At 34.3% G+C, this 26,641-nt stretch overlaps 1 protein-coding gene across 2 annotated transcripts in view; it reads right to left on the reverse strand.

Annotated features, from left to right (window-relative positions):
* The window catches only part of LOC150106190 (uncharacterized), a 303,918-nt gene that overhangs the window by 213,564 nt on the left and 63,713 nt on the right, over window positions 1-26,641 (reverse strand). The window lies entirely within an intron of this gene.

The raw sequence follows: 26,641 nt of genomic DNA on the forward strand, positions 1-26,641 counted from the left end.
TTAAAATGCTAAATTGCATTACTCGGTTTCCGATTGTGTCTTTTTGGTAGCAAAAATTTATATCCAATGATATTTTAGCAGTGATTCTTCGCCTTGGTCTTTTATTTATTTATTTATTTATTTGTATTATGTATATTACGATAATATCTAATGCATATCCTCGTAGATATGTTGAAAATATGTGAAAAATATCATATACAGAATGATTCAAAATTTTTACTCATTTTGAAGATTTTCTAATGCTTCTCCCCCACCTCCTTATTCTCTCCTGGAACTCAATTGCATAACTACTCTAAATTTCTATACAAGTTAGAAAGCTTTTCTAGACAGTATTCAAAATCAATTACTTCATTTTACCATTTTGACAAAAGATATAAGGCAATCAGATTGTACCGTGAAGCTTCTAATTCTGTTCTATTTATTTGCAATCTAAAACCAGCTGTTCTACTGTCCGCTGAAATTATGTGAAATTTTAGAAATAATATGCTATATTTTCACCATTCAAAATTGTTTATATGCATACCACACAAAAGAAAGTTCAGTAGTATTATTTTCGTTTGTTTTTCTTTAAAAAAAATCTAAATATTACTTCTGCTGCTGGAAGCTATTTCTGAAATAATCTATGTCTTATAAATATTTGGTAATATAGTCTTAGCTGGAGGAAAAGTTGAAGGCTTATTACTCTCAGTGCTATTGAGAAGAAAGGGGAGAACACTAAAGTCGCACTAAAGTGCCTCAGGCTGTGGTGCAGAATATGTCAAGAGTGTCTTGTTTCCTTTTCGATTGTTGATTACCTATATCCTAACAGAAATACTGACATTTCGTTTACATGCTTATACATTATTTATGCCAAAATAATTGCTTAATTTATAATGATCAGTTTCACTTTTATTATCGAAAAATTAGAAATTAAATCAAACAATTATCTTGAAAAAGAGGATTTGAATTATTTTCAAAGAAAAGGTGCATATGCGTTTCATAATCTTTTTTTTTTTTGGGGGGGGGGGGGGGTTATAAACCTAATCAATCTGCGGATATTTCAGATAATTTATTTCATAAATCGTTCGCAAGACAGCTGTTATGTAATCTAGAAGAAAATGTTATGTCTACTGAGATTAGAATCTTACGTGAATAATTTTTCTGACATGATTTCTCTATTCGTTATAATGTAACCAATTTCCAGATTTTTTTCCCTCATGCAGTGATTTCTTCTTTGTACTACAAGAAAAAAAAATCAGATAACAGAAGAAAAATATGTAGTATTTTCTTTTCCACTGGCTGAATTTACAATGTTCTTTCTTTGTGTTTTGAAGAGAAAGTGCAAATGACTTTATTCTTACTATTTTTGCCATTATAACATCTCATATAATTATAAGAGTGACATTTTACCGTTTTTCTCCCACACGAGAAACAGAAATAAGGTAGTAATAATATTGTTGATTATGTCAAACTTCATTGTAGCAGAACTTTTTATTACAAAACTTTGTAAAATATATCTCCGAAACAAGAAATTTGGAACCCATATCACATCAATGTTGAGTGTTGGCAAAGTGAAAATGTTCCCCCAACCCCCCCGTGTTCCGGTCTGGTAGGCCAGTTCTCCTTCAATTGTGATAACTCGAAAGGGGGTTCCGCCCCTGAATTCTGATGACTCGAATTTTGAAGACTCGACACTCAGGGTAGCCCCTGAGTTTCAAAACGTTTCAAAAAACATGACATAAAAAGGCTTATCATTTTATAATGTATATAGGGTAGATTTTATTCATTATTTTTTATTGTTTTGGTGAAATACTTTACCTGGAATACTCTTTCCAGTTCCAGAGGAACTGGAAAGATTATTCCAGTTCCTCTTATATTTTATTCCTTCGAAAATATCATTCTGTGTCATAAAAAGAACTTAAAAATTCGCCTTCAAGATGAAAAGGAAAGAGTTCATTCAGGTATCCCTCTATCAATATTTGTAGTCTTGAAAAAGACTGTTTTGATGGCCTTGAAAACAAACATTTTTTATTTCATACTGTTCAGAATTTAAAATTCTTGAACAGTGTGGAACACCTTGAAGCAAGGGTAAACACACAAAGCAGTTTTACACTCAGGGCACCAGATTTTTGTTTCCTTTCTGATATTTTTTTTATTACATACATAACATTTGCGTGCAGGTTTTTTTTTTATTAGCCGTTGGTGGTAGATTTTCGGGAAAATGGTTGGAGTTAGCAGCGTTCAACCTCGGATGTCTGGCAAGATTTCCTGTTTTTCTGCTTGCTGAAGAAGGCGCATGTGCATGCAGCAATGCTTTCGCAATTTCTATTCTGTATTCTAGATACATTATGGTAGACAAACATTTTTTCTTGTGCAGGAGGAAACTGTTCCAAATAACAAAATCTAATACATGTCCAAACACTTTTTTGTAATATTTTTTATGCTGTTTCCTCATTACAGAGTAGAATGATAGCTGCGATCGCACCTGTCGACTCCACCATAGTGTCGTTGTATGCACACACAGCAATGGGTTTTTCTTTCTTCAAACCATGCTTCTCCACGGATTCCGTTGATGGATTGTGCAGGAAAGACAGCAGAAAAACATCTTTTTTTGTCTTTCCAACGTTGTGCAAAGACTTTCCCTCACTGATAAGCTCTTATTTCCCCCTTCGATAGCTTTCCTGAAGCCAGATCTGGAGGCATATCTCGCCTTTTTGCATTTACAGTACCATAACTATCTGTACAATGCTGTAAAAGCAAACCAGCGAGTTCAGGACACATATAGTAATTTTCCATTGTAATGCAGTAACCTTTCCCCAGTAAAGGGTCTCTCAATATCAGACAATATACATAAATAATATGTATATTGTCTGATTTATAATTTGCTAATTTATAATAATCACCACATAGTTTCAGTATCGAAAAATTAAAGTTATGTGGAACAATTACTAGAGAAAAATAACGAATTAAATAAAAACTGTACCTATGTTTCATAACAGTTTTATGGTGGGTGATAGTAATGCCACGGGGGAGAGGTTAAACTATCAGAGGCGAAATAAAGTTCAATTCTATTGTGAAAGGAAATGAAATTTTGATATACATATTTTGAATGATAAAAATAAGCAAATGTATTGCTTACTTTAAAAATTGGAGAATAAAATATCTGAATTATGCCGAAAATATAAATTTAAATCATAACTGTTAATTTCATTTTGTAATGACCAATTATACAAGGAAACCAAGAAAGTGAAAAGTACAAAGAACAGTAGATCACTATACAACATGAAGAAAAAATTTAGTAATATGATTAAAGAATTTCATGTTATTCTCTATAAAGCAAGGTTGCTCAAGCGTGTCCTAACGGAAATCTGTGAAGTATTATTCAATTTCGAAGGTTTTGTACAAAAATAAAAATAATATAAACTGGAACGTCGGCAGCCGGTTTTCTTTTCTTTTTTTAAAAGAATATTTCAAATGATTATCGTGAATTAATTTCTTCGAGAACAAAGAAAAATCCTTTGTCTAGTAAGCGATTAGAAAAAAATTAGCGCAAAAAAATAAAAAATTAAATTGTTTCCCTAAGGTAAGGCTTTGTTCACTTAAATATTTTTAAGTGAACAAATTATACAAGATCTTTATTTTGTCCAAACATTAAAATTGTATTGTACAATAAAAAGAGAAAACAAAAATATAAATAATTTCTCTATTTTTAGTCTATCCTATATAACTAAAATCCAGTTGACCAGCATGGAACAAGGAAGTGCGTTTCTTGTTATAGGCAACTGAGAGGCAGCTACGAACGCGAGATAATCCGATTAACCGTTCTCTTCAGCATGAGGGTTTATCACACTTTCTAATGGACGTGACAGTCAAATTGCACTTCTTATCCAGGTTCTTTAAACAGGTGGGCTGAAACATATCCAGATTTAGTTGGACGTCTATAGACGTCCTAGCCGTTTGGGAGGTTAATCAATATCAGCTCTGCACCACATTTAAGCCATATATAAAACTGACAACTTTTATTCATTCACCTAAGAATAAACTCTCTCTTTTAAATTCACGAACTGTTGTCATTTAGTAGACCATGCCTTGGATACTCCTTCACATAGAATCAAATGGAAGAAAACGAAAGTGCTACACAGAAGTCATAAGTCAGAGAGATTGTTTTTGGAATCAGCAGGTGCTTTAAAACATTCCACAAACCTCTACAAGCATGGCTGTATCAATTTACCAAATATTTGGGAGAAAGTCATTTTAAGATCAAATTAATACTATTTTTTCTCCCTCTCTCTTTATCCATCAATAGATGGTACCAATTAGGACTTTAGTTCCTTGTGTTCTCTGTTACAATTTTTTAAACTGGTACCACTGTTAACTAAATTGTTGCTGTTCACGTTCTGTGACAAACTCTTTTTTGTGCTCTGAAGATGATGGATATAATACCAGTGAAATATAGCAAATAACTTAAATAAATATTAAAAAAATCAAAATCAAAAATGATTTTCTTATTATTCTTGTGTTGTGAATTGATACTATTAAATAAATTGAGAATTGATCATGTCATTTCTCAATTTATTTAATTCATTTCAAATTTGTTGATCTCCTAGCAGAAAACAAATCATCTTCAGGAAGTCACCAATAAAGTTCGCACATACTCATAAAATATATGGTTTTAACCATAAATACTCAAAAATTAAAAACAATGACAAATATCTGTTCTTCTGACAAAGAAGGAAGTGCTGTAGCAGAAACTGAAAAAAATTCTGTGTGCAACAATGGCACTCCAAAAACTAAAACTTCTATGGAGAGATAACAAGCTTAAAATTACAAACAGATTATATCTTGTTGGAAGTTATTTCACTTGGTTATACTATAAATTAAAGATACCAAGAAATTATATACAGGTAGTCCTCGACTTACAACGGCTAAAAATTATTATTAAAAATTCTCTAATTTAACTTTGCCGCCAGCATATACATACATATATCGCATTGCTTTTGTATACGCATCGCCATTAGTCAACAAGCAAAGGCTATCACCAATACGCAATAGCCGCTGCTATGATTCACTCACTTCTAACTTAACACAGCCTTTGGCACATTAATTGCTCATCAGCAGTCAAAGTGTTCGTTTCTGGCGTTGCAATTTTTGTATCTTGTTGTAAGCCTATTATGACCAGTAAGAGAAGTAATACTACTGATGAAAATTCCAACATAAAAAAAGAAGGCGAGGAAAGCTTTAAGTTTAGATGTTAAAATGAAGGTCATATGCTTTAATGACCTTCATTTTAACATCTAAACTTAAAGCTTTAGTTTAGCAAAGGAAAGAAAGTCAGTGAAATAGCACAAGAAGAAAAACTATCGCATTCAACTATTTCAACAATTATAAAAGATAAGACACTCAGAGACACTTGAAGAATACGATGAGCATAGCATGTTAGAATAAATTGGTGAAGAAATCGTTGAAATTGCAAGAAAACTGGATCTAGAAATCAATATTACCAATATAGAAGAATTAGCAGATCACGAAGAAGGTGAACTGATCAAGACCTGATTTTCCAAAACGAATGAGTTGCAGAAGAAAAAAGGAATAATGAGGAAGATGAAGAGGAGAAATCGTTAAAAAAAATTTACTGTAAGAGGATTAGCTAAAGTATTTTCTAAACTAAATCAAGGACTTCAGCTACTTGAAATTATGGATCAAGACACTGATCGCTTCAAAGTTGAAAAGCAAATTCAAGAAGCTGTCAGATGTTATCGCAAAATATATGAAAAAAAAAAAAAAAAAGACAACATTAACCAATTTTCTGATTAAAAAAGTTACTCCCGATTGAGAGAAATGACCATATCATCCAAATGAGTGACAGTTACTCACCTGTTTCATTAAAGACACTGTTAATAAGTTTTTTGTTTATGTTTAGGTTAACTGATATTTAAAGGAATTTCAAATGAAAGTAAATGCATCATTTTTGATGTGTTTATGTATTTTTTTCTTAAATTTTTCTTTCTTAATTTTGTATTTATATGCAAGTTTATACATTTTTAACCCTTTAAAGTTAAATAGAAACATAATTTATGAAAATATTATATAGGAAATCAAACAAAGCAAGAATTAAAAAAAGTCCGACTCACGTCAGAATCAACTTACAATGGAGACGTTGGAACGGAACCCTGTCATAAGTCGAGGACTACCTGTACTTGGTTTAATCCTTTATCCAAGTGTAAGCAAACAAAGTTTGCACCTGAAATATTTTCAGGACTGAGGCAACTCGTATATAGAAGCTAATGACTTCACATCACTTGCCTTAGTTTCCCATAATGCAAAGCATATCCTTATGGACATGTATAATGCTATGCATTATGGAAAGGGTCATTACCCAGACCGGTTTCGACCTTTTTCGACCCAGTCCTGAAAATACTTCAGACACAAACTTTGTTTGCTTATACTTGGATTATTGCTTACATGTGCATGATTAAATCAAGAATATAATTTCTTGATGTCTTTAATTTAGATTATATCTTATTGACACACTAGTTAATTCCATACTTCTATATTTAATGAAACTTGGACTCTCTTAAAAAAAGAAGAAAAGAAGTTGCTAGCATTTGAAATGAGGTGCTATACATCTCCTAAAGATATCATATATTGATCATATCACAAATGATAAAGTAAGACAAAGAATCAGTTCTTTCACCAGTCCAAGAGATAACATCATAACAAAGATTCAAAGGAAACAATTCATTTGGCTTAGTCATATCAGTAGATCTGATGGCCTTCCAATGCAAGTTTCTTGAAGGACTTATTCCAGGAACCTAAACAAGAAGCTGACCTAGAATAAACTGGATAGACAATTTAAAAAAAGGACAGGTACTTCACTTTGAGAGCTTAAAGCTAAATGTCAATTAAGGACTGAGCAGAAAGTGTCTGTGAGGAATATTTCCTCATAGTTGCTCAATGGTTATCCTATTATGGACTATGGAAAGAAGAATATATATTTGATTTTTTTTTTTTTGAGAAAATCTCAACTGTAATTCTGTCTGACAGCAAGTTTATATATATATATATATCAAGATGCTCACAAATACTAACATTACAAATAAAATTCTACAAAAAAAATAATAAATGAATAAATAAAAATAATAATAATTAAAACAGGCACACCAAGTATAATTCAAAACTTTGTAAAAATATGCCCATCTGATGCAAAAGGGACAAGCCAGATGAGTAAAGAAAGTTTCCGTCTAACATGCAACACATCTGAGAGACAGCCAAGCATGAGCATGTTAAATTTCCCATGTCCTCAGTCATCTTTCCCTTGCAGTTTCTTATGCTATGGCACAGCTGCAAGCAGCCTCCTGAATTTGTTGAGATCACCAGCTTCACAGTTTCTTGTACCCTTCCTGAAAATTCCATATGCTCAGCCTCTTCTCAGATCAAAACAGCATATTTTCTTTCACAAACCAAAAGCAAATTTCTGATACTATCACCAGATTCAATAGAAAACAAACATCAGGCACCTTCCATTCCATGCTGCTTTGGGCAATTATTTCTTGATAGTTGCATAAATTTCATTTCCTTCTTCCCATGCACATTGTAATCAACAACTATGTAGTTTCTCATACAACCTTTCCTGAAAATTCCAAATGCTTAGCCTCTTCTCAGATCAAGACCACATATTTTCTTTACAAACCAGAGGCAAAGTGATTAGTTATAGACAAATTCTCTGATACCAGATACCACCAGGCACCTTTCATCCTAATTATTTCTTAATAGTTGCATAAATTTCATTTCCTTCTTCTCATGTGCCTTTTCCTCCTTCCAATTTATGTCCTAATGGTCAAAGTTCCCTACAATGTGATTACTTGATCTATACTCATTGAGAATCTGCCCATGCCTATCACCGAGATCTTTTACATCCCCCTGGCCTACCAGTTGGCTCTTATTTCACACACCTGGTAACATCAAAGGCTCTGATTCCTTCAACTCTATCTTCCTGTTAAACTTTTATATTTTGCTGATTGTACTTCTGCCATTATTAGCAATATCCTTCCTTCCATCCTGCTCTCTCTATCATCATCTATTCATTGGACATCATCAGATGTTGCATGGTCATTCCATGGCTGTGTGATGTTCAATACCTTTGCCAGGTGGTCCTGTTGTATACTTTTCTAGAGGCTTCAACTCTCTGAAGATCAGTCACTCCAGAGACACCATCCATCCATCTTATCGAGTGTCTACCCCTTCCTCTTTTTCCAGAAACTTTACATACTATTACTGTGCACCTCTCTCTCTATCCTCCCTAAAAATACAGTATCCCTTATATATATAATTTTTGGCCAAGTCAAACTAATACTAAAAATTCCTTTCCCTTATGCATGCATGCATTGCAATATATCTCTTTGGGACTGCAGATGGGTTTGAAGACTGAGTGTCCCAATCAGTTTCCAAACCTGAGTAACTGCATTCAGCATTATCTGATATTTCTCATTCTTACACCTCTACTCACTAAGGTGCCTGTATGCATGCTGTCACCCCCCCCACCACCCAAAATAGCTTTAGTTTCCCAGATGATGCATTTCTATTCTCTCGCTGAATACAATCACCAGCAATATAAAAGTCTTTATATCCCTCGATTAACGCGGGTAATTAATCCCTCGATGTTACCGCGTTAATCAAATCTAATAATCAATGGTAAAAATTACAATTCGTCCATGATCGATTACTGTATGAATAATTTGTTTTATATGGTACTCTTTTAGGAAAGATAAAAAATGAATGCAAAGTAAATGTTTAATAAATACTTGTAACTACATTAGTTACTGCAATTTTTTTATCAAAAGAAGTTATCATATCAAGAGTTGTTTGAACAGTTTTAGTTTTTTTCTTATGGGCATAAATTCTACGATAACAAGCAAAATGACTCTTCAGACCTCGGCAAACAAGCAATAAAACATAAAGAAAAAACACTGCAAATATAATACATGATGGTACAAATTAAGTGGATATTGAATCCAACATTATTTCATAGCCGAATATAGAAACTACAAGAGTTTCGTGCTGAATATATAGAAACTAAAAGTTTCGGAGGATGCAAGCATAAGCAACCTTATGGCCAACTTGTAGTAAAGGTGGAGTAAGCTCCAGATCACTTTCCTTAGTACTGTATTTTCCATAAAGTAAAGCACATCTCCTAGAGGAGATGCATGATAAAGAAGCCTTTGGCTTTCTATTTCAGTAATACATGATGATTTATTTATTTTCAGTTACAATCTAAAAATTATTGAACAAAGAATAAAAAATAAAAATAAACTAAGCCATACCATACTGACATCAGAGGTCATGGTATCTCTCAGATACAATTTACTGTCAAATATCACAAACCTTTACATAACATGTGTTAAACCAAACAGACAGCAAAAAACAGTGTGGAATATCACTCGTAACATATGAATGCACAGCTACTCATGACCTCCAAGCTATACACTGAATTGTGTAAGAATATTTATATTAAACATTTTGCATGTATCTGTCAGATCAGCTGCGAGCTCTGCAGGGTTAAAGGCACGTTAATCAACTCTTGCTGCGTATATCAAGGGATTGCCGCAATTAATTTCTCCACATTAAGCAAGGAATACACATAAGATGGCAGACTGTTCCAGAGGGAAGCAGTGAAAGGGATGAATGAAGATGAGGAGAAATTTGTTCTGTCAACTGGGAGATGCACAGTGAGGAAGTGTTGCATGAATGCATTTGAACTGATGGACAGAGAGTAGGGATATTATTGATGCTAATTCTGATGAACAGTGGCTATAGAAGTATTTGTAGAAGATACAAGCAGCAGAAACTTCAGTGCCTGTGTGAAAGTGAGTGAAGTGTATTAGTAAGTGGGGGATAATTGATCAGTTTGACTATCCTTTTCTATATAGAGTTCAGTATCTTTATGGAGCTCTTGAGAGCACCACCCCAGATGTGAGAGCAATATTCAATAGTCAGATGGATTTGCAATTTGCATAAAGTTAGAAGTTGTTTGGAGTTAAAGTAATGCCTCAAGCAAAAAAGGAAACCTAATTTTTGGAGACAGAGGAGGCAATATTTGTAATATTTTGTGCAAAGAGAGAATTCAGGTTAGTGTTATCCCAAGAATACAGATCTCATCATACATAGAGATTTGGGTGTTGTCAAAAGTAAAGCTGGAGGAGAAGGATTCTTTTTCATGGAAAATAAGGCAAAGTTGGATTTTGCTAGCATTGAAACTGACAAGATTATCCAAACCCTATTGATGACTGGTTTGGAAAATGGAAATTGAAAGTGGTCAAGGTTCTGGAGATTGTGCTGATTTGTGCACAGCCAGGTTTGTCTCAAGGGCTCCAAGGTACCTAATGCTGGACCATGCCTTGCTTCACATAATATACATCTGTTATATTATCTATAGACTGATCCAAACCCTTCTTTCTTTCTTATATTCTAACTCCTTCCCACAATGCTAATCAAGTATTTGAGAGCTAGGGGTGAACCTTTCCTATCATACTTTTTATTTTTGTACAATAGGAGTCTGCTTCTCTCCCACCATGCCCAGCTTAAACTAGAAGGCAAATGCAGCCGAGGAGCGATAAACCAACTGCATTAAAATTAGCCAAAGCCCTTTGTGGATAAGGAATTATTAAAGAGCCAAAATAATTCTAGTGTGTTCAGGGCAAAAGTGGTATTTTCATATATGAGTAGCCAAAAGGTGCCACATCTTATTAATAAAATACTTTGGATTAGAGATAGTTGTTGGAAGTTTTTCTGCTTGATTATACTATAAATTAAAGATACTAGGAAATTACATACTTGATTTATCTTTCATCCAAGCGTAAGCAAAGAAAGTTTGCACCTGAAATATTTTCAGGACATATTAAAATATGACTTCTGCATTACTTTAACCTTAGTATCACTTCTGGGTCTGGCTCCCCCTGATGAAACCTCAATAAAGGTCGAAATTGGTCTGGATAGTGACCCTTCCCATAATGCATAGCATTATACATGCCTGCAAGGATATGTGCTTTGCATTATTGGATACTAAGGAAAGTGATGTGAAGTCATTAGCTGCTATATACGAGTTGCCCCAGTCCTGAAAATACTTCAGGTGCAAACTTTGTTTGCTTACAAAGTTTTGATAAAGGATTAAACCAAGTATATAATTTCTTGGTATTAAAAGAGAAAGTAAATTGATACAAAATTATTGTATCAAATTGTACAGATATACAGAATTGTAAAATTGTTCATAAGATTGCAATGTAGATGCATATAACTTACATGAAAGTACTTATATGCTGATATTTACACATATATAACCAAGTGGGAAAACTTCCAATATTCATCTCAACCATATTTTTCATCTCCTTTAAAGTTACACAGTGATTATCATTCATTTTCGTAAATTATGGAGACTACAACTGCACATTATGCTTATAAAAAAAAAAAAACAACACTTTTTAAACAAAGTCAGTTTCAATGTCTCTTCTTCTTCACAAATGCCCCAATCAAGGACAATTCTTCTTTGGTTATTTTGTATGGCAAAATACTCTTTACTTGCAAAAAAAAGGCACAGACATGGGATTGCCATTATCTCCCACCTGCTAACTTTTATATGGAAGCTTTTGAGCAACATGCTATAGATTGCTTTACTTTAAAAGCCAAAGTCTAGCTTAGGTACATTGATGATGTTTTCATTATCTAGTCCCAGGGCCACCAGACATTAGACACTTTCCTCAGCCACCCAAACAAACATATACAATTTACAAATGAAAGTCAGAACACACTTCCATTGCTACATACACTTGTTGCACATCTTCCTTCCAGTAGTCTTTCCTTTACTGTTAACCATAAGCCTACACATACTAGCCAATATATATATATATATATATATATATATACACAAAATCTTACCACCATTCAACAAAAAAACTACACTAGTGTCAAAAGCCTCAGGAGAAACACTATTTCTGAAGATTACAACCACAAATTCAGACCCATCAGCCTGTGGCAATTTCTAAAACTAACGATTTCGAGTAGAAAGCAGGTACACATTCAAATTTTTGAATCACTTGCAAAGGTATTATCATGTGGTAGCACTCAAGATAAAGCAAAAGCCTGTGCTAAGTGAATTGTGTTTGAAGGAAGCAGTTTTTATGAAGGAATAAAGTTGCAAACTTGAATATTTTGTAATATCTCAAAGACATAATCTAGATGATCTCACATGAGGAAGAATTATTGATAAGCTTGAAGAAGGCTGCAGAATTATTGATATTGCCAGAAAGTTTGGAATCTAAAATAGCACTGCATCCAGGGCTCTGGGCAGTGTTTCAAACCAATGGAATGTGTTCCAGATATTTGCTAAGAGTTCGCCCTGACTCTAAAGGAAGGGTGAACAGATTTTTAATACATGCTGCAATAATTTCAATGTTGACAAATTTTGTAAAATATAATTCTTAGTTTGAATAAACCACTCAGACCTTAAGTCTCATGGCTGAAAAGCTACATGCTTATGTTAGCAGTTGACTTTTTGCATTATCTCAAATATTTTGTAATTAATTTAACTTTTGTAATATTATTAACTCATAAAGTTAACGTGCACATGCCAGACTGTGTCTTGCAAGCTTTGTGTATCAAGAGGGAACTCACTTGACCATACAGCATGTCCCTTCAGCATCTGGCATGCACATTTTACAAACTGTTAAATATATAACATGCCAGATTTCTACACCATTAAGATGGTTCACAAATACTTTTAGTATGAATGAATAAATTTCTGTTATCAATTACTTTGAAATAGGTTACCAGGGCATTGCACTTAAATTAATATGACAATAAAACTTCTACTTTGGCTTTCATCTGTACAGTATGGTGACTGGATTTTAGGAACCAATACAGGATCCGAAATTTCAGTTGTTTCTAATTACATGAATTATTGTAATTACTCAAAATGTCACCAAATACAGTGCACTGGCTCTGTATTCTGTATTTAATGCTGCAATAAAACTGTTTTGCTTGGAAGCTGTGCAGTATTTGTGTCTTTTAGAGGGAGATGTTTTTCTGATTATGGTCATTCCAGCACTAAGCAATCGATACAAAGGCACTTTTTTTTTATTATAAGTTTGTTTAAATATACCAACCAAATATAGAATTTTCCTTAATTTTTGGGTCTAACACATCCTGAAACAAATAGCTTTATAATTTATATTAATTTTTTTTTCCTTCAGAAAACAATTTTTTTTTGTCTTGTGTTATGTTTCAATAAAATTTTGGCTAATCAATATTTATCGACTGTTTTTCCAAATAGCTTTTTTGAAAATGTAAGAAATTACTAATAAATCAACATTTACGAAAATTTTTACCTAATCCAAATCACAGCTTTCTAGGAATGTCAAGGCAGAAGCTGGGGGATGTATCTCACACAAAACACACTCAACACAACACAACACACACACTCTCTCTCTCTCTACTGCCTTGATATTCCTAGAAAGCTGTGATTTGGATTAGGGATTGCAAATTTACTGACTTTTTCAGCTGCTAGTATTTTGGTAAAAATTTTCATAAATGTTGATTTACTATTTATTGAAACATAACACAAGACAAAAAAAAAAATTGTTTTCTGAAGAAAAAAAATAATATAAATTATAAAGCTATTTGTTTCAGGATGTGTTAGACCCAAAAATTAAGGAAAATTCTATATTTGGTTGGTATATTTAAACAAACTTATAATAAAAAAAAAGTGCCTTTGTATCGATTGCTTAGTGCTGGAATGACCATAATCAGAAAAACATCTCCCTCTAAAAGACACAAATACTGCACAGCTTCCAAGCAAAACAGTTTTATTGCAGCATTAAATACAGAATACAGAGCCAGTGCACTGTATTTGGCGACATTTTGAGTAATTACAATAATTCATGTAATTAGAAACAACTGAAATTTCGGATCCTGTATTGGTTCCTAAAATCCAGTCACCATACTGCACAGATGAAAGCCAAAGTAGAAGTTTTATTGTCATATTAATTTAAGTGCAATGCCCTGGTAACCTATTTCAAAGTAATTGATAACAGAAATTTATTCTGTTATCAACAAAAAATTACTAGCAACTGAAAAAGTCAGTAAATTTACAATCTCTAATCGAAATCACAGCTTTCTAGGAATGTCGAGGCAGAGAGGGGAAGGGAGTTGAGGAGAGATACATTCCCCAGCCTTCATTTACAGCCCAAATCCATAATAATTGCTAAACAATCTATTAACAATGCTATGGAAATTTGAAAGAGCTAAATGTAGAAAATTCACACCTTCGAAACAGACAGTTGAGCGTTTTTGGTCCATTGCAAAATCCACTGGACACAATTTATGTCCATCTGTGTTCTGCTTCTCTTTATCTTTACGTACAATATCATCTAAAGATAAACCTTATCTCCTGGAATCATTTTCTCATTTAACTCCTGAGAGTCATTAGAGAAGCAGGAAAAAGGGTTGTTCATCAGTTTGGCATAAGGAAGAAACAAAAGTTTAAATAGTCAAGAGGAATTCTTTATCTCAGGGTTATATGGTGGTCAGCATTCATAGTGTGGAATGTGCAGAGTCCAATGGCTGTACCTTCTTTTTTGCAGGAAGAAATTATTTTGCCACAAAAAATAACAGGAGCGAAGTAAGTGGGCCAATAGGACCATGACATCGGATGAAAATTTGTTCTGTAGAAGAATTGTGTCAGTTGGGACATTCATGAAACGGCAACTATATCAAAGCTGACTAACAGATCTTTGTTGTGGAGTTTGTTTATGAAGTATTGTATATTTATGTAGAGAATGACCTGCCACTCCTTGAGTAACAGTCTACCACAAAACTATACACACAGGTCAATACATACACAAAGACTGATACAACTATTCAACATGAAAATTATGGGCAATCACTATCCTTGAACAGAGCCCTATAAATTTGCTCTAGAAGATTAATAGAAAAATGCATGTTACACACAATATAATATTTTACATAATGGCTTCACACATGTAAAAGAAAACTAAACACAATTTATTACCCCTATATGTATATCACTCAATATATCATAACTTCCTTCAGGGAGAAGGCAGTAGAACTGGCCACAACATAATTATGAACACAAGAAGAAGTCATAAAGCATGCGTATACTTCCACATGTCTCAGTTGCAGCAGTGCAAGTAGAAGGAAACATTATTAGAGTTCGAGATATGTAAGTATAGTTGCATGTGTGGGTATACACTGCTTGGAAAGAAGTCAACAGGCACCCCCACCCCTTGGGCAAGGCATCATGCCATGTAACAAGTCACATGTTTGTAGCCGATATAAATTGGAAGAATATGATGCTCCCACATCATTGCGACTTTGTTCTGGCAAAATGGCTGCGAGTAAGAAATGACGGAGTTTGAAAGAGGCGTTGTGATAGGATGCCATGTTGCAGGCCTATTTATTCAGCAAACTGTTGACAAATTTGGCCATCCCAAGTCAACAATCAGCGATACCATACTGAGATGGAAGTACAGAATCAACTACAAGTGTTACCCACAATGGACAACCCTACACTCACTGAACGTGACCTTGGCCGACACGCTGAATGCAGAGTTCCGTGCATCAAATGGAACACAAATCTGCACAAAAACATTCATAACCAAGGCTCACAACATGGGTTTCCATGATAAGACTGCAATGTGCAAACTCCATATTACCCAAAGTAACATGCAGCATAGTCTTAAGTGGTGCATAAAGAGTATACAGTGGGACATGGATGCTTGGAAAGCTATGATATGGAGCGACGAATCAAGATACATCCTCTACCGAGAAGATGGACAGGTATAGGTGTGGCAGATGCCTGGTGAACATCTCTTACCAAAGTGCATAACCACAAGTATGAAATTCAACGGTGGCAGTGTGAAGATATAATCCGGATTTTTTTAGTTTAGCCTCAGACCTCTGTGGTGCCATGAACACTGAACTCTGAGACATATCTGAACATTCTCGACAATGCAATGCTCCCTACTTTGTGACATTTCTACTAAACTCACCACTTCCCCTTTCAGCAAGACAATGCACTGAGCCATAAGGCTGTCGCTGTAACTGCATGGTTTGTGGACATGAATGTTAACCACACTTGACCGGCTTCAACAGATGGCTGATCTCAACTCTGTGGGATTAACCAAAGTGTCAGGTAAGGTCAAGGGACATCCTCCTCACAACAGTCCAGGACTTCATTATATGTCTATAGGAAGAATGATCCAAAATTCCCGTTGATCCTTATCAATGCTTGTGGAGAGTATGTCTCATAGGATTGCTGCTGTCATCGTAATGAAAGGCGGTACTACATCTTATTAAGGTGGACGCAATGGCTGTCTGTTTTTCATACTATGGTATCCATCACTTCTTTCCAAGCATTGTGTGTGTGTGTGTGTGTGTGTGTGTGTGTGTGTGTGTGTGTGTGTGTGTGTGTGTGTGTGTGTGTGTGTGTGTGTGTGTGTGTGAGAAAGTGATTGTAATTAACTGTTTGTATATTTTTATATTTATATATAAATAAAATTTACAAATAATTAATAAACCACTTTCCAAAACTTTAAAGATGGGCATAAAATCTCTTCGCTTGGGGTGCACCCTGGGAAATGCTAAATGAGCTAGAGCGATTCTGGCAGCCAGATCTATCTTGACGATCTCCTGGCTATAGACACATGAACTCACAAGCTATACAATCACCAAACAGTTCTTTTCAGGACCACAAGAAAAGAAAGCTGGGTGCTAACTTCTGGATTTGCCGACTCAATATTGCAGGAATTAGCTTTGCAAAAATTGGTAGCTCTCAAAAATCCTTTGAGAAAATGATATAGATATAGCTGCCATTCAAGAGCCAAAACAGAAAATGAACAACAACTGAAATCTAGAGGAAGAATTGCAGGGTATCATATACTAGGAGCTATACATCACCAAGCTCATGGCTGTGAAACTTACATACACAATAATATACAGAATGCTCACTTAATATCAGCACATATTAATCAGAATATACACACTATCATAGCAAGAACTGAAGATCTCACAATGGTTAACATCTATAAGCCTCTCATGATAGAATGGTCACCTGAAGTAATTCCCATATTTCCACATCCTACTATTTACATAGTCTGCACAGAGAGCCGAATAGCTTTGCGCATCGCAACCATATGTCTGGGAAAGGAGTGTCCTGGGTTCGATTCCCATTGCTGATGTGAGGAGCTTAGGATCTTTCTCAGACATAGCAAAGTTAGCCGGTCTTGGATGTGGACTGCAGTGTTTTTCTCCCATTTATCTGCAGTTTTTCTTCCTGCACGCAGGCAAATAAGCCTTGAGAACATAACGCTTCTACAGACATAGGATACACCGGGAGGCATAGGGCCAAACACCTTATCCTCATATAATGGTTGCGGTTATAAGGAATAGAAATCCTCGACCCATAAAGGTAAAAGAGGAAGAGATTAAGAAAGAAAGTAAGAACTATTTAGATAGGGGATTTTAACAGCCATCACACTCTGTGGAATTACAATAATAATGATAGAAATAATGAAGCATTAACAAACTAGGCTGAGAAAAACAATCTAATTATTGTTAAATTGTGAATGAAGATATTTGAGAATTATAATACTTCATTCACATTTAACATAATCTGCCATAACTTAAGCAAGACTTGTAAATATCATTTGTTGTTAGTCTCTTGCTTATAAATTATTATTCATATAATTACTTTGAGTTTGTTTATTATTGTTTAATTATATAATTTTGGGATATGTATTAGTAAGAAAGGACTCTGTGTTAAAATGTCATTCAATTTATTTTATTTATTCCAGTGTTAATATTATTAGAATCTGTGCATATATATTATAAGAATATGTATTTATCATATTTAAATGCATTTTATGTGAACTATGGATTATTTTTTTTATTTGTTATTTCTGAAAGAGAATGTAAATGTGTGGATTTCTGCTGATGTGATTTGATTAGTTACAGTCGGAGAACTGAGTTGTTTTTAGTTAGCACGTGCTTAGACGTGAACGGCTTTGTATATGGAGAGAGGCCAGTAGGATGTAAGCTGAACTGGTTAGAACCGGATTTTGGGTGGGAAAGAATAAGCATATTTGATTGGAAAACAAAAGTAAAGGGAAGAAGCGTTCAGGACAGCAAGGAGTGAAGTAACTGGTAGCAGTAAGGGGATTGATAAATGCCGTAAATCGATTAAGAAAGGGCCGGGAATTAATAGGCAATTCGGAATATTTCCACAGAATTCTAATATTACGACAAATCCATGTGGTTTGTGGAAGAATAGTGCAGAACCGAAGTTAATACATAGAAGAAAATAAGGAATTAGTAGATTACTAAAAACATGTGCATCAAGACTTGTATAACTCTGTGTCTATAAATTCAGTTATTATTGCGAAGATTTCTTTTGAATAGTGTTACTTCAAAGTAATAGTTAACTACAGTTTTAAGTGTGCCTATAGTGAATCCAATGTGTAAAAGGTGTAACCTGGTAAGAGCTGTCCTTTTTATATTTCAGCATGAAAAAATAAAAGGTAGCTCCACCTGATATATCTTAACATTAACTGTGGTGTTCTACTAAAAATAGCCGAAGTATGGAGCTTTAAAGTGTTCCCCCCTTGAAACGATAACCTCATAATTAAATTAAGTGTTTGTTGACTAAGAGTGAATTAGAGAATTCTACTTTAAGAATAATTACTGTAAAATTCTGGAACACTGAACTGTGTGAACCATTTTCAATTATTCGGAAGAATATAGAATTGACAGCTGAATGCCTAATGTATTATGTTTGTTCTGAGTATTTGAACTAAGTTGATGTATAAAAGAATTGAATTCTCATTGAATAGAGACAAGTTGTGATAATAGTATTTAAGCGTTGAAGAATAAGATCTGTAAATTTTAACTTTAATCTTTAAACCAAACCGAGTGGCTACTAGTGTCTCAGAGATATTTTGAATATTGTTCAATTAGATTATCTTGCTGAGAAAATGATGCTTAAATGTACATGTTTTATAACCCTGTGGTAAATGTTTATTTTATTGAATTCAATTTGTTGTTTGCCTGATTTTTCTTCATTGCACAGCTCATAAAATTTATTCAAACTTTGTGGAAGCCTTATATGATATTAGTAACCTCGGCTTGTAAAAGAAGATTATATAAATGTAGTTGAAGGTTGATTCCTCTATTTCACTTAGACTAATCTGAATATAGGGTGCAGCAGTATAATAAAATTTCTCTATATTTGGATCAGTAATCAACCAACAATTAAATAAGAAAAAAAAAATGGATAATTTAAATAAGAATAACGTTCCAACAAAATTGCGGATTCAAAGCCAGGATGTACGATCCAACACTGAGCTTAATATTCAATGCAAAGGAACCTTTAAGGCTGCAGCACAGAACAGCCCAGACCTCTGCTTCGTTACCCAAAATCAGCCGCTAAATGCAACGAAATGAGTCCTTGAAAATTTTCCACACAGCCAACATTATTTCCAGTACTGGTAGAAGTAGGAATACCAATACCAATAATACGGTCCATTCCACAACCAAGAAAGAATTTTAGGAAAGAAAACTGGCAGGATTTTTCACAAGAACTGGATAAAACAGTAAGATGGATAACACCTGTGAGTGAAAACTACAACAGATTTATTGGAGCAGTCATATCAATATCAAAGAAGTATATTTCAAAGGGTTTCTGAAAGGAATACATACTTGGCTGGAATAAAGACTGTGAAGAGCTATGCCAAGTCTATTTAGAATCTGGCGACTGTGACATAGTGGACGAATTACTCCAGAAGCTTGATAACAAGAACAGATAACAAGATAACAAGAACAAATGGATAAACACTACAAAGGACTTAGACTTTAAAAAACTAAGTAGAACAGTCGAGCCTATTAAAGAAGTTATGTGAAAGTAATCCAGTCACCCATAAAGATCCTTTGACGACTCCAGATCAAATTGCATGTCAAATAACCTTGCTGTATAGAGCCCCTCGCGATCATCAACAGACGTGAGGTTAAAAGATCACTCAGAAACTTACGACAACATGCAGCTGATAGTTCCCAATTTTCAAGAGAATTTACCACTGACAAAATAACTGAGGACTTAAAGGAGGTTAAAATCAGCAATGTGGAAAAAATGCTTATCATTGACTAACAAGATTGTTTTCTCATATTTTAAGAACAGGAAACCTTCCAGCAGCATTTAAGAAAACCAAAATAATAGCTATATTAAAACCCAACAAGCCTCAAGATCAAGCAGACAGCTGTCATCCAATTGCACTCCTTAGCTGCTGTTATAACTCCTCAAAAGACCCCTTAACAGAATTGGGCCAAAAATAACTGAAGTTATTCCAGTTGAGCAAGCAGGCTTTAGGGTTCAACATACTTGCACAGACCAAGTACTAAGCCTTACTACCCGTATCGAGGCAGGCTTTCAGAAATGTTTGAAAACTTCTGTTGTGTTTGTTGACCTTACTGCCACATACAAAACATGTAACATTGGTAACATGCTTTCTGACAGATTCTTTCATGTGGTACTGGGAAACAAAATGAGCAAGCTGACAAAGCTGAACAACGGCCTCCCGCAGGGTTCAATATAAGCACCAATCTTATTCAACTTATATAAATCTGATTTACCGACAATTAGGTCAAGAAAATCTGCTTCTGCTGATGATATAGCCCTCGCCACCCAACATATTTTGGGTAGTGAGGGCTTAAAAAAGTACAACCAATACACAGCTTTTAAGCCCTACCATTAACTTGCTACCCTTATCCATTCTACCAAAGATCAGCTCCCTCCTCTCTCGGTGCCTGGAGTATATAAAATACCCTGTACCTGCAAGCAGCTTAATTCAGACAGACAGACAGGTAGATCAGCAACCATCCATTTAGAAGAACACAAATCATACATCTGCAATCACGACTATGGTCAATCTAGCATTGCAGACCTGTTTTTGGATACAACCCACAGGATCTCCTGGAGAAAAACCACCATGCTCCACCATAGTAAATTCAAAAAAGAAAGAATGTTTTTAGAATCTGTAGCGGCACTCAGAAATCAGCAAAATTTAAATAAATATAGATGCATAAAACTTCCCAAAATTTGGGAAACATTACTTATCAGAGATCCCACTTTACATCGTAGACCACCTATAAACACCCATATAGGGCACACCACCTAGACAGGACTTGAGTTTTGTATTCAAATCTATATTACAAGAGTTATTTGTAATCCCTTTAGATGTCTCAGTGAATGAGATGAAATATTGGAAGCATTAAAATAAGTTTTTAATCCTTTCCTAGTGCTGTAAATATTCGATTAAACCTGCAACACGACACCCAACATAAGAACATCAAAGTAACTGAAGATATTCTCACAAATTACCTTAGAAACATTGGGGATACTTTCATAAATGGAGACTAACACCAAACCTCGATAAGACAGAGATTAGCTCTTTCCACCTAAACACTAAATTGGCAAATAGGAAACTTCAGGTAAGCTTTAACAACACCATGCCGCGGCAGCACCAAGATTTCCCTAAATATCTTTCAAAAGATATCTGGAGAATATCTCTTTAAAGATCGTACAAAAACTGTCTGGTTCTGCATGGGATTCTTCTGCTACTACACTGCAATGCTCCACGTTGGGCCTAGTCTATTCTGCAGCAGAATATTGTTCACCAGTATGGCTAAAACAGTCCTCATAATCAAGAAAATTGACATGCAAATAAATGCAGCGATGAGAACAATAACAGATTGTGTCAAATCGAGTATTTAACACAATCTGTTATTGTGTTGCTCAAAGTTGGAAGCTACTAGCTTCCAACTTTGAGCAACATTGCACCACCGAACTTGTGCAGACAAAGATGCTCTTGTAAAAGAGTACAGAAAAATAAATAGCAATCCTCCCTGTTACCAATGCATGAAGACCTCTCACATTTAAGTATAAATCACCTTAAATCTCCACAGCTTCCACTAATATTGGCTGAAGAACTAGTAAATAACAATTTCAACATTAATTCGAAATGGCTAGAAACTTGGAAAGAAAAATCGGCAGACTTAAACAAGTATATCCTTTCCAACCAAAACTCGAAGTGATTGAGCTTCATGTCACCTATGGAAAAGCTTAAATAGAATACACACAAGACATGGTATCTGTGCAGACAGCTTACACAAGTAGGGAAGATCACCTACACCTCGATATGACTATGGGGTCATAAACAAACCATCCGGCACATTGTGGAGGACTGTAGCATAAGAGCCTACCCTGGTAACCTGAGAAACTTTCTTGAGGCAGATCCTTCAGCCTTTGAATGGCTAGCTGAACTAGATTTAAAATTTTAATGACTTTTTTACTTGTTATTTGTATATGTACACTACCTGTCTTATGCGCATTGTCTGCAGAAATATGTATTTATATATATTGATGTCATGCATCTTTTTTTATTATGCCATACGATAAATAAATCTATTCAATTAAAGTTAGAATAGTGGTGTAGGGCTTCATATGATTCAAGAAATAGACTATTAAATTTGAACCTGCTGTAGTGCAACATTTTGGTTAATTTCTAATGAACTGTGTTTAGTGTCGATAGCACAAGAAGCAAGGCCTGATCCTTCTGAATCCAGAAATCTTATATAATTTTGATGTTCTTGGATTTTAATTGTAGCATAATGGGCAGTCTGTCCAAAGTAGCAAAGTTGACAAGAATAGGGTATTTGATAAACACCAAGCAAGGACAGAAAATGTCAATGCTGGTTTAACTCCTAATGTTTTCAAAATAAAGGAGACTATAATATCTTACTCTGCTCATAAGATTTACCAAAAAGCTAGCAATACCCTACTGTTAGAAAGGATACATTATATTAAGAAGCTCTTCTTTTCAAATAACACTGAAATCTCTGAAACTGAAGCTCAACTAAAGAATAATCTCAGTCCAGAACATTTTGACAATCTGTAGAATTTCTCTTTCATTCAGCCAGATGTGTCCATTTAAATTATAAACAGAAGTTAATTCATAAGTTTGAAATATCAGAACAAAGAAGCCATCAGTTTGTTCAGCAACTACCCAGCTCTGTCCATGACAAATGTTCATAAATTTAACTAACCAACCTTTTACTAGTGATGAATTAAAAGCATGCTGTCAAAAAGGTTTAGATTTTGCAGTAACACTTCGTCAACTGCCTCATTTGGACTTTATGGTAGGTATAGAAAAAGGAAATTATGTACAGAGAATATTAACAAACTACAGGTTGATATTGCAAAGATTTTGTATAAAGCTAAACTTCCTTTTCTGGGTATTTCTTTACCAGAATTACAAGCTATTATCTTCAAAGCAGTCCAGAAGTTTCCTTTTTACTTACTACCTATCAAAGATATATATCACTCCTATTCTTACCTTGCCTTTTAGGCTTACACGGTGATCAGAATACATTTTGGGAAAATTATTGAGACAACTACCGTGTTTGAGTAAAACTTTAGTTTAATATAAACCAAAATCTAAACTATTAAACTAAGTTTTACTCAAACACGGTAGTTGTCTCAATAATTTTCCCAAAATGTATTCTGATCACCGTGTAAGCCTAAAAGGCAAGGTAAGAATAGGAGTGATATATATCTTTGATAGGTAGTAAGTAAAAAGGAAACTTCTGGACTGCTTTGAAGGTAAGTTTAATAGTTTAGATTTTGGTTTATATTAAACTAAAGTTTTACTCAAACACGGTAGTTGTCTTCCTAATTTTCCCAAAATGTATTCTTACCTTGTGTTTATCAAATGCCCTATTCTTGTCATCTTTGCTACTTTGGACAGACTGGCTGTTCTGTTATGATTAGAATCCAAGAACATCAAGAACATATAAGATTTCTGGAATCAGAAGATTCATTGGACAATAATTGAAGAGAAATATCTAAGATGTAATGAACGAATTATTCAAGTAAGCTTTCAGTGTAGAATTTACTTTTTCTATATATGCTAGGATTAAGAAAAAAAAATTTCTTTTCTGTGTATCCTAAATGGTAAGTATTTATTCACCATGGAAAGAATGGCCAAATTTTTGGTATTCACTCATAATGGTGTTACCAATATTTTCTTTTAATTAAAGAACCTACACTATAAAGTTAATTCTAGTGAAGTAATTGTAACATGTTTAATTAAGGAAATAGCATGTGGTCTTTAGTTGTTATTCAGAGATTGTTGTTGTGAAGAAGAAACCAGCTACATAATTTCTCTTGCTCTCTCTTTTATTTTAAGTGGCTATATGAAAGGAGGAATAATTAGTTCAGCAGAACATTATTTTGTTCATTAATTAATATAAGAGTATACAAGATTCCAAGCTTTGATATCTTCCATAACTATGCTCTAACTCTGATTTCAATATTCACCTTCGATGGAGTGATGACAACCTAGTAACAATCCAGCTTCCAAAACAAAATTGTTTTGGAAAAGAACCTCTCTTTCAAAAATAACCTTGGTTCTTCTCCACTTACCTCAAATAACACTCAGCTCAACAGTCAAGACAAGATCTCTCCTCTTATACTGACACTTAGACTGGCCTTTGATAGCATAAATGCATCATTTCTATAGCATCATTGGCTTCCATAAAAACTTTTCAATTTCTCTGGCTATTAACTACAAATTCCAATCTTTCCATGTTGCTCTCAAATATGTGGTACTATACCAAAAACCTCTCTAAGAATGCTTGCTGCCTGTCCACAGGAAGGCACTTTAGGTAAGTCACAGTCTCGCTTTCACTCGACGACCAGTATTCCACAAGTGGCCAGTTTTTGCATAGTTTCTACAGATATTTCTATGAACAGTGTTCAGCAGAACTGGTAGCCATCATTCCTTCTAAACTAAAAACAACACAAATAGCAGCTACCAATATCCACTTAGAGTTGAATCGCTAACCCACCTACTACTCCCATTCATCTTCCATTCCGTCTACATCTGTTCTCTGAATCAGCTTTCCCCCATGAGATATTCCAGATCTTCATTATTTGAACATCAGATGAATATTTTTCTCTCGACACCGGTCCATACACAGCATTCATCTGCTATAGGTTTGTGTGGTTTAGTAATATAATTAAATAAATGTAATGACTAAAAGCCAAAAAATTTAATCTTCTTAGAAGAGTATCAGGTGCATAACATGAAAAGAGAAATACAAAAATATACATTACAAGAGAACAACAGCTATAAATTAACTTACAAATGTATTGCTGACATTATAGATGACATGGTATTCTTGGGCAGCTTTGGCATACATGAGATCATGCCCAACAATACCATGGCATCAATAATGTCAGCAATACATTTGCAAGTTAACTTAAAGCTGTTATTCTCTTGTAATGTATATTTTTGTATTTCTCTTTTCATGTTATGCACCTGATAAAGTCTTCTAAGATGATGAAATTTTTTGGCTTCTAGTCACTAAATTTATTTAATTATGTCATATAGCTGAGTAAATCCATTGCATCAAATAATATATTACTAAGCACCCATATTTCAATCAGAATAGTTTTCATCAGTGCTTCAAGGTGATGCTAGCACAATGCCAGAAAATAGCAATAGGAAACTTCTCTTGCATTAGCCTCCTTACACCATTATGCACACCAAACAACATGGCTGCACCATCACAAGTTGCAAACAATAAATACTCCTTTAAGTCATCTTCAGATAATCCTAAACACTCAAGATGACTAATTAAAGAGTTTAGAATTCCTCTAGCAGTTACATCTGATAATTCGATCAAATCTAGGAAGACTCATAGGAGCCTAAAGTTCAGGAAGAACTACACGAACAATAACTCAATCAATGAAATTAAGGGGATAAAAATCCCTTCTTATTTTTATTTATTTACTTATTATTTTTTTTTTTTTACAGCCAGTAAGCAAAACTCTAAGATCGAAGACTATGATCTAAGAGTTTCATGCCGACGAACGTTGGCATGTTGTTGTGTTATTCACAGTTGTTGATTCATCAATAAGTAACGATATATTGTTCTTGGAGTTCACTATATTGTCTATTAATGTTTTTTTCATTTCATTTGCGATATGGCTCACAATGTTAATGCAAGCATTTGCAGAATGAAGAATATATCCATGTCTAGGCCATTAAGTTCCTGCAAATTTATTTCGTCTTCAAAGTTGTTAAATGATTGATTTCTCCTTGCAACTTTGTAAGTGACTGGAAACACTTTTCCTATTATGTCTTTATTATAAGACAAAGTATTTAGGAAAACTTTCTCTAATGTTTCCTTTTTTTGCTTCAGATTTTATTTTTTGGCATGCTTTGCGCGGTGCACTCTCCTTATGATCGTAAATCTTTTTTCTTAATGACATTAACTGTTGTTTGTGAGATTCTCCAAAATGACTGATTTTACCATTTTCCCCCTCCACTGAAATTTTCGTTCCCATGTGTTTATCGACAGCAAGACTTCCAACATCACGACACACTTTACAGCCCAACATTTTATTCTTGACATACAGTCACTCATTTCTCTCGCAGAAGTAATTTTTCTGCAAAAGTGTCCAACATTCGGGCCAATCATGATCAGAATCTAATTCCTTTTGACCACGTGGATCGTCGGTCTTGGTTTCGTGATCCTCTTC

This window comes from Typopeltis vanoorti, chromosome 5, assembly GCF_054136105.1.
Source record: "Typopeltis vanoorti isolate ZY-2024b chromosome 5, IOZ_Tvanoo_1.0, whole genome shotgun sequence".
Taxonomy (NCBI): Eukaryota; Metazoa; Arthropoda; class Arachnida; order Uropygi; family Thelyphonidae; genus Typopeltis; species Typopeltis vanoorti.